Source organism: Xenopus laevis, chromosome 2L, assembly GCF_017654675.1.
Source record: "Xenopus laevis strain J_2021 chromosome 2L, Xenopus_laevis_v10.1, whole genome shotgun sequence".
Lineage (NCBI taxonomy): Eukaryota > Metazoa > Chordata > Amphibia > Anura > Pipidae > Xenopus > Xenopus laevis.
Genome location: NC_054373.1, coordinates 5327565 through 5343190, shown reverse-complemented (window position 1 = coordinate 5343190; position 15626 = coordinate 5327565).

The following is a 15626-nucleotide window of genomic DNA, read 5'->3' as shown; positions in this document are numbered from 1 at the left end:
TGGAGAAAGCATACCCTTTAGGAAAGTTCTGTGGGAATGTAAAAATACTGTATTTAAATACTGTGGTTGAGATTTATCAAATATCAACTGGGGAATCCTAGATTAGTAAAGCAATTTGAAGCTAAATTATTGTCTTGAAAGCTAAAAAAAACAGTGGCAGCACCAAACTGCAGAACAATTGATACTTGGTTCTTGCAAACGAAGTCATTTGAATTGAATTTGCTTGCAAGAAGGATTAAGTTGGGCCAGGCCTATTTTAAAGAAGAGCAAGAAGTGCTGACTTACATGGCATTCCCTGTGCACTTATCAGACCTCAGCCCCAATATATATCTTAGTAAAAAAAATAAGGAAAAGACAAATTAAATTGAACATCTCAAATCAGTATAGGAAAGATCTCCTATCCCTTCATTCTATACATGTGTGGGGCGGGGGGGTCTGGTGATCAGGAAGTCACCTATCCCTGTGTGATGGAACTTTCAAAAAAATGTCTCTGGGACCTTGTGAGTAGGTCCAGCCCATAGGGGAGCACATGGTTAGTCCTCTCTTTATGAACTCAACCATTGCAAGAGGTGGGTCTGGCAGAGGATTTGAGTTGGAGGTAGGCCTCAGTATAGACAGACCAAGCCCAAAGGTTACCAACACTTGAAGCCATGATGACAGGTTACTTGTTACTGAGGGTTTGCAAGAAATAGATTAACTCCTGTGATAGTCCCCTCTGGGATGTAAGATAGTTAGGGCTGAGGAACAAGAGCAGTGCTGAGCTCCACCAAGGAGATATAAGGGCTCACTTGCATTTTCTCTGTATTGAGTTGCACCTAAAACCATTTTCATTAAAGGTTTTTGCGTCAAAATGTGGTCATCACACTCCCGTATAGTTGCGCTTAGCATCATTCAGTCCTCCCCTTTCAATTTGAGCACTGCTAAGCTTCACATATTCATGGGAACCCTGAAGCTTCCATCACCTCCTGGCCGGACGTGAGTTCCAGGAATCCCTTTGCTCCCTACATTATTAGGCACAGCATGTTTGCACCTAAACAATTGGGGGCAGAATACTGTTGCATCATGAGAATCACCTGATTCTAGTTAAGTGAATGCACTTTATAGTGTGGTGTTAATATTCCCCAGGTAACACCCACCTTAATGTAACAAATGGGTTTAATTAGTGATTACATAGAAACTGGAGAAAAAAAGCAATTCCAATTCATGATGGATTAAATATAAAGAGCACTCACATTTTATAGAGATATTGGCATGTCCTGTGTCAGTATCAGTATCAGTTTAATTAATGAATCTGATGTTGTTTGTAATTATCATTAGTATTTTCTCATTTACTTTCACAACATACTTAGATGAGGGGCCCCCGGGAATGTAACAATTCCTGGTGTAACCGACACTTTCCCTTCTAAAAAGTTTATTATAAGAAAATCTCATGGCATAAATGAGGCCAGACTGGCATCACATGACTGGCACATAAGTATGTTCACTGTAAATCAGTAGATTTTAGGCAAGAATATCTATATACACATTTTTTTTTCTCTTTTACAGGTATTTTTTTTAGCTCTAAAGTTTTTTTTTCCTTCTTTCCTTCTGAATGTGACGGAATCACTAGTTTCATGTCATGATAGACTTTGATTTGCACTGTTCTCCATCACTTTGGTTAATTATTTATTCCGACACAAAAGATTCCTATCATTCCCATCATCTTCTGGCTGACACATTGCTATCACACATCTCTTCTCTCCACAAGCCAACGTAAGACATTATTCCTTTCTCCTGATAGTTCAAAATAAAACAATAAAGAAAAGAAATGCACAAACCCTATTGTATCTGATACTGAAATAAAATATTAGCATGTTTAGGACTTTATGATGGAATGTTTCTCTAGTGTCAGACCCTGTGCTAGATTTACTTCTACTAGATATTCCATGACCAAGCTGCTCGGGTGACTAGTGAAATGTCTTCAGTGATTACTCAGTAAGTCCAGTTGCTCTAGATTTACTTCTACTAGATATACCATGACCAAGCTGCTCGGATGAGTAGTGAAATAGCTTAAATGATTACTCAGCAAGTATAGTTGCTCTACTTTTATTTCTACTAGATATACCATGACATGGATTAATAAAACATAGACATATTGCCGAATGAAGTAACACTGTTAGATATTGTGAAGTTTGGGGGATCACAGCGGGGTTTTCTACCAGACATGCAGGCCCCTCCAGATTGAAGGTAAAACAGTCTGTTTATTTCTTTCTCAATTCAGGTTTAGGCTTTCAGCAGCAAACAAGTGCACAGAAAACAAAACAGCTTCACTTCAGCAGTAATATAAATCCCAACATAAGAATAAATTACTTGCCAAACATGTAACATCCAGTCTTTAGCAAATAAACTCTCCAGTCTTTTTAGAGAGACAGCATTTTCTGTTCAACTCAGCAATGAGTTACCACTTGTGAAAAACTTCCACCCCCTTTTTACCTGCTGCTCACCTCCATTAAACATCCATTGGATGTCCAGGCCACCTCTGGCTGGTTAACCCCATGGTGTCTCTTAAAGAGGAAGTTTTAAAACCTAAAGAATGGGGATATATACCAGTCATCTACAATATATCCCCCCCAGCTTCTACAGTATAAATTCATTAACCTGCTTACATATGCATGGTGTTCCTCTAGATCTAACCCTCTTATCTTAAGCCTCATTGAGTTGAATTGGCAAGTTTAAGAGGCCACTGAGATAGCACCTGATATAAAGTGCAAAGAATACCATTAAAGAGTCAGTCTGGCACTTAATACCAACACTGAATTTCAAATTAAACCTTATCAACCTTGTTTCACCTTTAGTCCAAGTTAAATCGACATAAAGTCTAGTTAGTTCAGAAGAAGATGAAAGAAAAAACAATGTACATCAATTGGGGTGAAAATTCCTTCCTGACTCCAAAAGAGGCACCTTAAGATGAAGCCTTTTTTTCTTCTAATTTTAAGGGATGCCCTTGTGCCCTCTAAACCCTCTAAATAGTTGCAAACAACAATGGTGGAATCAGTTGAAGGAGTGGAGAACAAAATAGTGCAGATCATATTCTGTCCACTACTTGTACATAGTTTATCAGTATGTTCCTTAAATGGTCCCCTTATATATTTAAACTTAGAGGCCCACTTATCAACATTCTCATTTTAGTGGTTTTAGGGGGTTATGTAATAGAAGTTACTAAGTTTGCCCAGTAGCAGTAACCCATAGCAACCAATCAGCAGGTAGCATTTACTGGTCACCTGTTTAAAAGAAAGAATCTTATTGGTTGCTATGGGTTACTGCTCCTGGGCAAACTTAGTGACCTTTATTGAATATGGGGCTAGAGTTTTCTGAAACCATAAATAAACTCATTTTCTCTAAAACCACAAATGCCATGTAATTTATGAAATGCTGCTCTAAAAAATAAAAAAAAAACTCTAAAAATTCTATTTCTTCAGAAAATAGCCCAATAGGATCAGTGCAACTCCCATTGACTTCTATGGGACCTCGACTGCTTTTACTTGTCAACGTTTTGTATTAGTGTTTTCTAAGGTTTTTATAAACATCATAAATCTCAAATTTTTAGAGAAATAAAAAAACATGAATTTGAATGTTAGTAGTTATTACCTGCTGATTGGTTGCTATGGGTTACCACTCCTGGGCACATTTAGTGAGTTTTATTACATATCCCCCTATGTCTTTAAATGGAATAAAGGCTTATGCTCCACAGCCCCTGCCAAATGTTTGCTTGAGGGTCTCTTCCATCTCCACTTGCTAATTGCTGTTTGTCAAAAAAAGGTAAATTTAATTCCCAGAGACAAACAAATTCCAGAAATCCAAGAAGCGCAAGATACTCACCACTGATGGCTGCCAGAGCAACAATTCCCTGATTCTTAAAGTCATCCTTAGGGCACAGCTATGAGTGCAAAACTCAATATCGGACGCAAATCGTTAAGTTTTTAAAGGGGAACCAAAGTCTAAAATAGAATAAGGCTAGAAATGCTGTATTTTGTATACTAAACATAAACATAAACTTACTGCACCACAAGCCTAATCAAACAAATGATTTATGCTTTCAAAGTTGGCCACAGGGGGTCACCATCTTGTAACTTTGTTATACATCTTTGCAAGACTAAGACTGTGCACATGCTCAGTGTGGTCTGGGCTGCTTAGGGATTGTCATAAATGATCAAAACAGCACAAGTCAAATAATATCTGCCAGAAGCCGATACAACAAGACTGATTAATAATCAGAATATACAGACTGCACTGGGTCCTGTGTTGTCATGTAATCTAATGTGGATTTTATAGTTTTTGTATTGTTTAATACAAACTTTCTCCAACTCTGCAGAACCAGTGGCTGCAGCAAAATAATCCTCCAAACAGAATCCCAGTTTATCTGTTTAAATCTGGCTCCATGATCTTTGTCCCTGCAGCCGGAGTTTGAAACAGTAAAGGGGATGTAAAGGCAAAAATAAAATCCAATACAAATCTCTACACAGTCGCCGACTGCTCTACAGGGAAACAAACAAAGCTGCTTGAGTTCTGCATGGCTGGGAAGTAAGGCGGGGGCTCCCCCTGCTGTTCATAAATATGATTGTTTGTCTGCAGAGCAGTTAGGGACCGTCTGGCAATTCCTATCCACAGCAGTAAATGAAAGGGGAATTTCACTGAATACAGTCAGGTTTATTATAAAAACTGTACACATTTTTTAATTAAAGTATATTGGAGATAGGTTTCTTTTGCATTAAAGAAAGTAAAAATGGGATTTATTTTTTTTGCCTTTACATGCCCTTTAACCCAGAATTCTTATATACATGCATGTACTTCCTCATCAAATGAATTACAACTATTATTTATTAATTAATTAATTAATTATCTAGATATTAAATTTATATTTAAAACAAGTATTTAGTAGTTATATTGTCTTCAGAATAATACAGTAAACATGAATTGCCCTTGATGCCTGGTTTGACAGAGGAGGAGGCTCCAATCAATGGGATTATGTGAGTGCAATGTGCAGATTTCTCTGGTTTCTGAGAAGCCCAGACAGATGTAGTGAGCGAGACTCAGATCCCCAGGCTTCCGACTGTATATGAGACACTGCTAATTCTCTGCACTGGGCTGTCTCTGCCTCAATCACGCAGCTAACTAGGGCCTTTCATGCTTTAAGCATCTTACAAATGTTTATTTTCAACCTTTCTAACATCTGTACCGTGTTTCATCGCAACAAAACCCTCCTTGTGTTGTGTTTTCACATCCTAAATAATAAATGCGGAAAATCCACTTTGTACATCGCTCACAGTTGGAGTGACATCCAGTTGGCGCAGCCAGACAAAGAGACATTTATATAATGTTCAGCCGACTCATTACCCCTGATCAACTCCTTCTTCCGAAGCAGAAACCCTTTGTCTGGTTAACGTACAGAACTCGACTGGCTCAGCTGTTTAATATTATTTATTCATTCGATTGTTTTACGTTTTCAACAGGGAAATGGGTAAAGAAAAAAAACAACAGAAATGTACATTCTTATTAATGCATAATAGAAATGCATAAAAAACTAAATATTTTATAAATTTCTGTCTGTTGATGAATATTTATAGACACAGGTATGGGATCCATTATCTGGAAACTAGTTATCCAGAAAGCTCCAAATTACGGAAAGGCCATCTCCCATAGACTCCATTTTATCCAAATAATCCAAGTTATGATTTTTTTTTCTCTGTAATAATTAGTGATGGGCAAATTTGTCCCGTTTTGCTTTGCCAAAGAATTTGTGAATTTCCCGCAAAATTTGTGAAACTGTGAAAAAATTGTGAAACGCAAATTTTGATGCTCACGTCAATTTTGACACCCACATTAATTCTCACTCTCGCCTAAATTTTGATGGGGGCAGTGAAGTAAATGGGCGTCCGAATAATGTTGACACGCGGCGGTTTTGACACGAGCGACCTTTCCAAAAATTTTTAAGTTGGTGAATTTTCGTGCCAGTTTCACGACAGTTTTGCAAATTTATTTGCCGGTTGCGAAATGTGGAAACTCGCCTGAAAATTCGCACAAAACAGTAGCTTTTACTTGATCCCAACTAAGATATTGGCTTTATTTAATGTTTATATGAATTCCTGGTAGATTTAAGGTATGAAGATCCAAATTGCGGAAATATCCATTATTTGGAAAACTCTAGGTCCCAAGCATTCTGGATAACAGGTCCCATACCTGTATAATATATATGAGTTCATTAGAGCTAAATTTATTTAGTTTCTGAATCATCAATGGATTTGGCTAAATCAACATAAATCAACATAAATCAACATAAATCAACACAGTGCAAGTTGATGCACAAGAGATTTGCAAAATTGAAATGATTTAGGGACAAATCCCACACAAATGGCTCACCTAGTGTATTATTTAGCTGTACAGAACACAATGATTGGACTAAAAAGGGAACCAAATACCAATCACAATTGGTTCTGCCCATGTTCTTAGGCTCCAAGAAATACCCCTTCCTCTGTAGTTGTTTGCCATGATAAGCAACTACGTGACTTGGTTGGATTTCAGAGTCACAATGGTTTATTGGGGTAGTGTATAGTGATGGGCGAATTTGCGCCATTTCGCTTCACCGAAAAATTCGCGAATTTCGCTTCGCCGAAAAATTTGCGAAATTCGCGAAACGGCGAAAAATTCACGAAACGGCGCCCGCGTCTCGTTTTTGACACCGGCGCCCATTTTTGACGTCCGTTTTTTCGAAAAAATATTTTTTGACGCTGGGGAATTTTTGCCGCGAATGTTCGCGGGCGTTTCGCGAATTTATTCGCTGGCGGCGAATCGCACAAATTCACCGCAAATTCACGCCTGGCGAATAAATTCGCCCATCACTAGTAGTGTATAATGATGAGCAACATTTTTCAGCAAGCAAAAATGGTGACCATAGACCCCAGTGGCCCATAGATTTCAATGCATTTCAGCAAATTTTTGCTGTTTCACAGATTTTTGGCAAAGCAAAATGGGTCAAATTCCCCCTTCACTAGTAGGGTCCGTTAGAAGTATTTTTTAAAGGAGAACAAAATCTTAGAAAGATAATGGCTAGAAACTTTTTTTGTAATATACTGTACTGTACATACTGCACCAGCCCAGAGACACATCAGTCCTATAACACTAATGATCCAGAGTTTAAATGTTGGCCCCCGGTAGCCCTCCATCTTGGATCTTGTTAGACATCACTTCATATTTGTAACCTGCCTTGTTGCACTGCCCTTCCCAGACTCCGGATCATCACACTCGCTCAGCATATAGACACACAGCTGCTGACAAAAGGGCTCAGTGGAATTTTGGGTTTTTCATCTCTTTATTAAACTCTTTATTATTTGTCTGGAGCCCTGTAAAACAGTAGGGAAACACACTGTCACTGTCATGTACACAACAAGGCCACCAGCCCACCTACATTACAACAGGCAGTTATTACTAGATATTAGGGATGCACTGAATCCAGGATTCGGTTTGGGATTTGGCCAGGATTCTGCCTTTTTCAACAGGATTCAGATTTGGCCAAATCCTCGTACCTGGCCGATCCAAATCCAAATTTGCATAAGCAAATTAGGGGCAGGAGGGGAAATCATGTGACTTTTTGTCACAAAAAAGGAAGTTCTTAATCTTTTCCCCTTCCTGTCCCTAATTTGCATATGCTATTTAAGATTCAGATTCACTTTGGTAGTTGTCCAAATCTTTCATGAAGGATTCAGGGATTTGGCTGAATCCCAAATAGTGGATTTGCATTCCTCCCAACATTTGCAAAATAGTAAAAGGGACAAAAATAGTTGCCGTGTGTAGCACACCATTTTTTGACCACGCCCATTTCTGTGGCCACACCCCTAATTCCCATGTTCATTCTACAAAAGTTGGCAGGTTATGAAAGTCTGAACACATTTCTGTGTTTTTTGCTAATGAAGGTGAATTGCCCTTTAAGCTGTGAGTCCAGTTCATTTCATTAACAAGCCGGGACTGCGGGGTTGAGCTGTCAAAAGCGGGACTGTCCTGCTCCAAACGGGACAGTTGGGAGGTATCGATTCCGTGCATCCCTACTAGATCCCAGAAACACATTACAGGATTTTTATAGTGTATACAGTACACCACAAAATACATTAGTAGATAACAAACAGTCTCCTTGCAGTAAGGAGGTAACGGGGTGCTGCTAAGGCAGGTTTCTCATACAGCCGCCATCTTGGAATGTACCATGTGCTCCGCAGGGACTTCACTATAAACGTTAGTTTATCTGCAGTGCAAACTCAGTAAAGTTGCTGCACATCACACAGTAACTACAGCAGAGCACATACAACATGATTCAGAGGAGAAGAGAAATACTTTTTCATTAACAGAACACTGGCAGCGCTCACATAATGCACTGGGGAGGGACCATACCATTTGGCTGTATTCACTAGGTGGTTTAAGGAGGGCCCATTACAACGATATACTGTAGTCAGGTATATGTTCTCCACAAATTTAATCTATGATATAAAAAAATTAGGTTTAACTTTTGTCGGAAATCACTTATATAACCTGTTTTGGTCCTAATGAACAGTAACGTTAGCAAATTCTCATTGCAAATTCTGGTAAGAGAGTTGGTACAGCCCAAAGGTTTCCACTCCTAATATTCCTTTAACCTTTAGCAAACCAGAAATATTTAATGAAGACTCATACGAAGTGAAGGTCAAATCTGTGCCGATTCGGCCAAAAATTCTCTAATTTACCGTGAAATTTGGGAAATTGAGAAAAATTTGTGAAACGCATTGAAGTCAATGGGTGTCAAAATAATTATGACGCAAACAACAATTTTTATACACGCGAATATTTGTTCCAAATGCATTCAAGTCAATAGGCTTCCAAATAGTTTTGACACGCTGCAATTTTTTTTTTTGATTGATTTTTCAGTTTTGTGAATTAATTTGCTTGCAGCAAAATGCAGGAATTTGCCACAAATTTGTGTCTGGCGAATTTATTCGCCCGTCGCTATTCATATGCAGAAATTCACTGTGTTACACATACTTAGTGGGCTCTGGGCTGCTGGGTAACAATGAACATAAATTTTCACCAATTCTGCATTTTGCCACCTGCAACTATTTTTGTGAAACCATCACAACCAATAAAATTGGTTGTGTAAGTTTTTGCCCATGTATTTGTCACAGAAAAAGTCGCTGTGGAAAAAGTTGGTGTGAAAAAAAATCACAGTAAAAAAAAAAGCCTGTTAACTAGTGATGGGCGAATTTGTATCGTTTTTCCAGCGAAATTTGCGAAATGCAGAAAAATTTGAGAAACGCATTGAAGTCAATGGGTTTCAAAATTATTTTGATGCGCGTAATTTTCTGCACCTATTTTGTCCAAATGCATTAAAGTCAATGGGCGTCCAAATAATTTTGATGCACGACAATTTTTATGCACGCGCCTATTCTGACGCGTGTCCTTTTTTTTGACGCAGCAGATTTTTCGCTGGGAAATTTTCTCCACAGTTTCGTGAAAATTCGCCGGCTCCAAAATGTGGTAATTTTTTGCTGTGGTGCTGATTAGCAATCAGTTCTATGGTTTCTATGGTGCCATGTAATGTGAATCTGAATTCATTACTAATCAGTGGTGATTGGCACGATACACATGCAGACCCCAATGTATTTTGCACAAGAAAAGTCAACAGGAAAACCATTTTATGGTGGAATTTGCTCATAACTGCATAATCAGCCTTGTATCATGAGTTTTAAACCATAAATATAAAGTAAAGTGGGAGTTGGTACCGAAACTCATGTAAGTGACAGACACACACCTGTCAAATACAAAAATCCTGTTTTGATGGACTTTTCAACAAGGGATCTAGGTGGTGGTATCTTCTTTCCATCCAAACCCCATATTGGAAGCTGTCTGTAGTTTCAGCAGTGAATTTCTTTTTGAGTGCTCATACCTTTTAAACATTACATAAAGAATAATTAAAACCAAATACAAAAACATGGTCTGACACAAGTAACCTGCCTAGATGCCACCTTCAACCTTCAGCTTTCTGCTGAAGATCTACAACTGGAGCTGGAGTCCATGCAGGTTGGGAGAGAGATTTAAACCAGAGTGATCCACAATAACCCCGCAATTCTTCACCTCAAAAAGGCTTTGGATTATGAAGACTTGTTATCTCTTAAAGCTGGACCCCAAACTAAAGTTGTAGCATTTATTCCCTATTAGGTCCCAGTGTACAACAGCAACATGTCTAGTAGACAATTGTTTTTCAAGTGCTTTCCATCAACATCACTGGAACAGTTTCTTTCTGCCCTTCTTCTTCTCGAATATCATTCAAACTATTGTCCCCTTTAATTATGGCCCTTTATGTTTTCTGTTTTTGAAGAAGCTGCATATTCTGTCTTCCCAAATAATACAGTAGTTCACATTCAAGTGCAGCCTAGAGAATCATTTCAGCTGGTTTCTATATATATTCAAAAGGGCTCTTTTACATCAAAAGAACATAAAGCTTTTTTTTTGTTGCCACAGAAAAAAGCAGCTGAGTTGGAGACAAATAACTTTATACTTACTGTTAGATACAATGGTGTGTGTGTGCGTTGAGTCTGTATATTGAAAACAAAAAAAACAGAAAAATATGAAATATCAGAAATGCCATATCAGAAATATTGTTTATACACAGAATACAATGAGGCAGATATATCAAAATGTGAGTATTTTTAAATGTTTTGGTCAGGTACATGGAATTAGACTAATGGGAGCAATAGAACATTGACTAGGACTAGGTAGATCAGCCTTCAGTCAATAGGACATTAAAAGCTTATTCATGACCACATTGTGCAGTGTGCAATATTATATGGAATTTGCCATGTTTTTTAACCAGAATTCATAGTGTTTTCCCATAATTCCTGCATCATTGCAGCATATCGCATTTTTGTGTTAGCCTCATTGATGCAGTCTATAGAGTGAACCCAGGCTGTGGAAATTAAAGCAATTGTGGGTGTGTGTTCTGAGGATCTGGACACAGTTGCATCCTAAGCTTTGTAGGGATTCGGTTGTTTCTCACTCTCACTGTTATTATGATGTTTGAACACTATTCACTGGGTACAAGTCTGCTTTGTCTATTGACACAGTCCACACTTCCAGGTTCCCTTACATCAGTAGTCCCCAACCAGTGGCTTGGGAGTAACATATTGCTCACCAACCCATTGGATGTTGCTCCCAGTGGCCAAAAATCAGGTGCTTATTATTGAATTTCCAGCTTGGAGGAATGTTTTGGTTGAATAAAAACCAGATGGACTGCTGGTAGGCTACCTGTCTGTAGAGCTGCTGCAAAATAGGCAATCACAACCCATATATGACACCCAGGGACTTCTTTTCATGCTTGTGTTGCTCCCCCACTCGTTTTATATTTGAATTTGGCTCACAGGTATAAATCAATAGGTGCACTTTGTATGATTTGGAAGAGGAGGTGGAATGGAGACACTGGAACTGGAGTGCAACTATGGCAAAGTGCATGGAGAGACAAGTACCTCAAATGGATGGTTAGTATGTGGCATCTATTTTTTTTTTGCAGTTGTGGCTGCAGTTGGACTTTGCTAAAAAAACATCTAAAAAAGCCAGCACAGTTCTGGAAAAACATACTTTGGACAGATGAACCAAGATCAACATCTACCAGAATGATGGCAAGAAAAAAGTATGGAGAAGGTGTGGAACAGCTCATGATCCAAAGCATAGCACATGATGTATAAAACATTTGGGAGGCAGTGGGATGGCTTGGGCGTGCATGGCTGCCAGTGGCTTGGACACTAGTGTTTATCCATCATGTGACATAGGACAGAAGCAGCCAAATAAATTCGGAGATGTTCAGAGACACTGTCTGCTCAAATCCAGCTAAATGCAGTCAAATTGATTGGGAGGACTCATTGTGGTAATGTACAGAACCAAAATTAGAAAAAGGGTGTCTATGTCCAAAGATTTATGGGCCTAACTGTAACAGGGAGCTCATTGGCTCAAGGCAAATTTGAGGGATTCATTTTGTATAGCTGGGTGCTCTTTCAAGACAAAGTGCAAAGTGCTCCTGGTTTTTTTGCACTTTAACATCTTGCTCAATGTTGTACCCAAAAATATGCACTCTCCAAATTATTCTCAGATATTTATATGGTGAGATGTAGGTGGTATGTAGGTGCCCTATATCATGTCCCTTAGCAATTTTACACCTGTAAGTAATTGGTACTGGCAATTCTTCATACAATGGCTGCAAGCCTGCCCATGGCTTTCTCCTGAATAAATATATTATTAACCTATTTCATATGAACATCACTTGGAGAAGATTTTGATATTCAGGAAACAAAAAGTAAAGTTGGTGATATATTTGTACTTGTTTATGTATGATGTGGGGGGGGGGGGTTCTAAAGTAAAGCTGAGAAAATATTACATTTAGAAGAAAGCAGCATCTGGGAAATAATAATCATAATCCTCTTTCATGTTGAATTTTATGATAAAAAAAAACATTGTTATATGGGATCACATTGCAGCACTTAATTTTAGAAGAAGTGGATTTCATGCTGTTAAAAGCATCATTAGAAAACAATAACGGGTCTTAAAAATCTTCAAAGCAAAAAGGCAGAGGAGGAATGGGCTCTCTCCAAATAGCGGCTGCATAAATTTACTTCTCCGTCGACAGTGAACGGGGGGAACAAATCTCAGCAAAACAAGATGAAACTTCTGTGGGTTTTTATATCAGAAGGACAAGCAGGAACAAAATAAAGAGAAGTTGAGCGTGAAAAATATTCTGCGCATAGGACAGACGCGTTGCTTAACATTTTTTTGAAGCAGAATCTGCAAAAGGGCAATGGGAACGGCTAAAATAGAACACGGAATACACAAGGAAGGCAAACAAATGTCAGAACATGAATAAGATGAGGGAAAGGATGAAATGAAGGAATATGAAAACATCTCAAGTTGGAGAGAAATATCTAAGGTCTCATTTATAAAAGCAAGGGCACATGTTCGGCTCTTGTTTTGGTCCAAAAATCAGCATCAGAGTGGTATTTGCATGTCCCATTGCAATTTGGGATGAGCCCCAATGCTCCCCTTCAGACTAATCAGATGTCTGATGAACCAACATTGAGAATAGAGATTGGGGGCCAATACGCATTTGAGATGGTTCCTCAAGGGCAACTGTACATCTACAAAAATTGTTCCATTCTAATTCTGAGTTTTTTTTTTTTTTATAAATCCTAAAAATATTTGTGTTTTGTTTTCCCAGGAAAAAAAAAACATCTTGAAAATGTATAAATAGACCCTTTACTATTGGCATAGACATAAAGCAATTGTTTAGGGATGCAACAGTATATTAGTTTGAACATTAACATATAACCATCAAGTTAATGGCTCAGCAGGACCTACAGCTAGTTAAATGCCAGTTCAACCTCAATTGGGGAGAAACGGGGTGAAATGGCAATCTCAACCTCAAAATGGAACATGGATAACTAAATAGATCAGGAAGTACTATAGAACCTACACCACTGGGTTATTGATGCTGTGAATATATTTGACAGGCTGCACAGGCTTCCTAGCATTCCATGTATAGGGGGTGAGCAGATAGTAAGATTACATGTGTTTCAGGGAGCCCTATCACCATGCCTTTAGGGTAATGGCACATTGGACATGTTGTCTCCCAATGTGCCATTACCCTTAGACTTCAGTATGTCAAGGTAAGTAGCCATACCTGGGGAGTCTAAAGCATATTGAAATTCAGAGAGAAGTCTTTAGCCAGATCAGGTCAGTCTAGCAGCATTGGTATCATGCACACATCAGTTCAGTGCAGTGCTCTAAGATTACATCTGTTTCAGGGAGCCCCATCACCTTCTTTGTAAGGTATTGGCACCATGGACATTTTTTCGCCCCCTGTGTGTTAATATCCTATATGACTTAAGGTAAGTAGCTTTGAGTCTGGTCAAAGGGACTCAACCCCCGGCAACTTCTAGTAGAGCACGTAGTACAAAAGCCTTCACTTAGCTATTGAAGTAAGGCTTGACTATGCTGTATCTCAACCAATATACAGGCTCTTCAAACAAACTTGGGTGCCAGTGGTTCTTTAAAAACAGATGACTCATGTAATTGGACCAGTGTATACACTTTAAGAATGGTGGGTTGCTGACTTCACGTTACAATATCAATCAGTAAATGCTTCCAAAAATAATCATTCAGTGGATACTCAAAGGTAAGGGGCAAATTCACTAAGGCGCAAAGCGCCGAACGCTAGCGTTTTTTTGCTAGCGTTCGGCATTTTCGCTACTGCGCAAATTCACTAAAGAATGCTGGCGTAGTTTCGCTAGTGTTACTTCGCAACCTTACGCCAGGCGAATTTTCGCTAGCGACGAAACTACGCAAATTCACTAACTTGCGCAGTGTACTGAACGCTACCTTTTACGCTAGACTTCCTTCACCACCTCAGACCTGGCGAAGCGCAATAGAGTAGATAGGGATTGTTTCAAAAAAAGTCAAAATTTTTTCTAAGTCCCAAAAAACGCTGGGTGATAGGCTGAAAAAGATCGAATTTTTTTGGGGCTCACCTTCCTCCCCCCTACTTTTCCTGACTCATGGCAACTTACCTAGACAGTGGGCACATGTGTAGGGCAAAATAACATTTTTATTTGCAGATTTGAAGGTTTTCTAGGCATTTGTAGTGCTGATACGTGTTCCTCCATTGAAATTTGAATTTCGCGCCGTATGCAAATTAGCCTTCGCTAGCGCAACTTTGCTTTATATAGCGAATCAACGCTAGCGCAACTTCGCAAACTTACGCTACCCCTGTGCGCAACTTCGCATTTTAGTGAATTTGCGGAGCACTGGCGAAAATTCGCCTGGCGAAGTGCGGCGAAGAGCGGCGAAGTTGCCTTAGTGTTCACAACCCCCAGAGGTAGTATTGCCTGCACAATACTCATTATAGGTGAATCTCACAGTGGTCCCGCACTCTAATGATCTCTCTATCCCTGAACTTAACAGTTTGAACACTCAACCTGGTGGCCTTGCCATTGCAGGAAACTAACCCTCCTAGTCGCCTCATTGGAGTCTCTGTCTGCTCTACTAACTTACCCTGATTATTCACTCCTGCAGTTACTATAGCAAAAGCCAACTTTGTGTCCTATTTTGGAACATTTCTCCGTTCCAGGCCTTACGGAGCACCACAGTACTTCCTCTAGTCATTGGGGGAAGCAAAGAAGTGGAGCACATTTACTTCCATTTTTATAATTACCTTTTATAATACCTTTCACTCAATTCAATTGTATCTCAACTGTATTTAGGATCCAAGCCAAGGCTAATAACCCATCTGGGGAAACTAACAAACCTAAAGGTTTACAAAACTTTTCCCCTCCTACATGTTTTTGACACATTCTGTTGACTTAACATTTTCCAAATTAAAAGTAAATGATACTTACCATTTTGCTTGTTTATAATAATGCTCTTTAAATCCATGCTTAAGCTACAGCAAAGAAGCACACGACCAGGAAAAAAAAAGTATTTTCATTTTTAAGTGAATATTTGATGGCATATCGTCAAATATGTATTTTTGAAACTGCATCATATATTTGAGAACCTGAACTGAAATTGCCATCTGGGGATTATGGACCAGA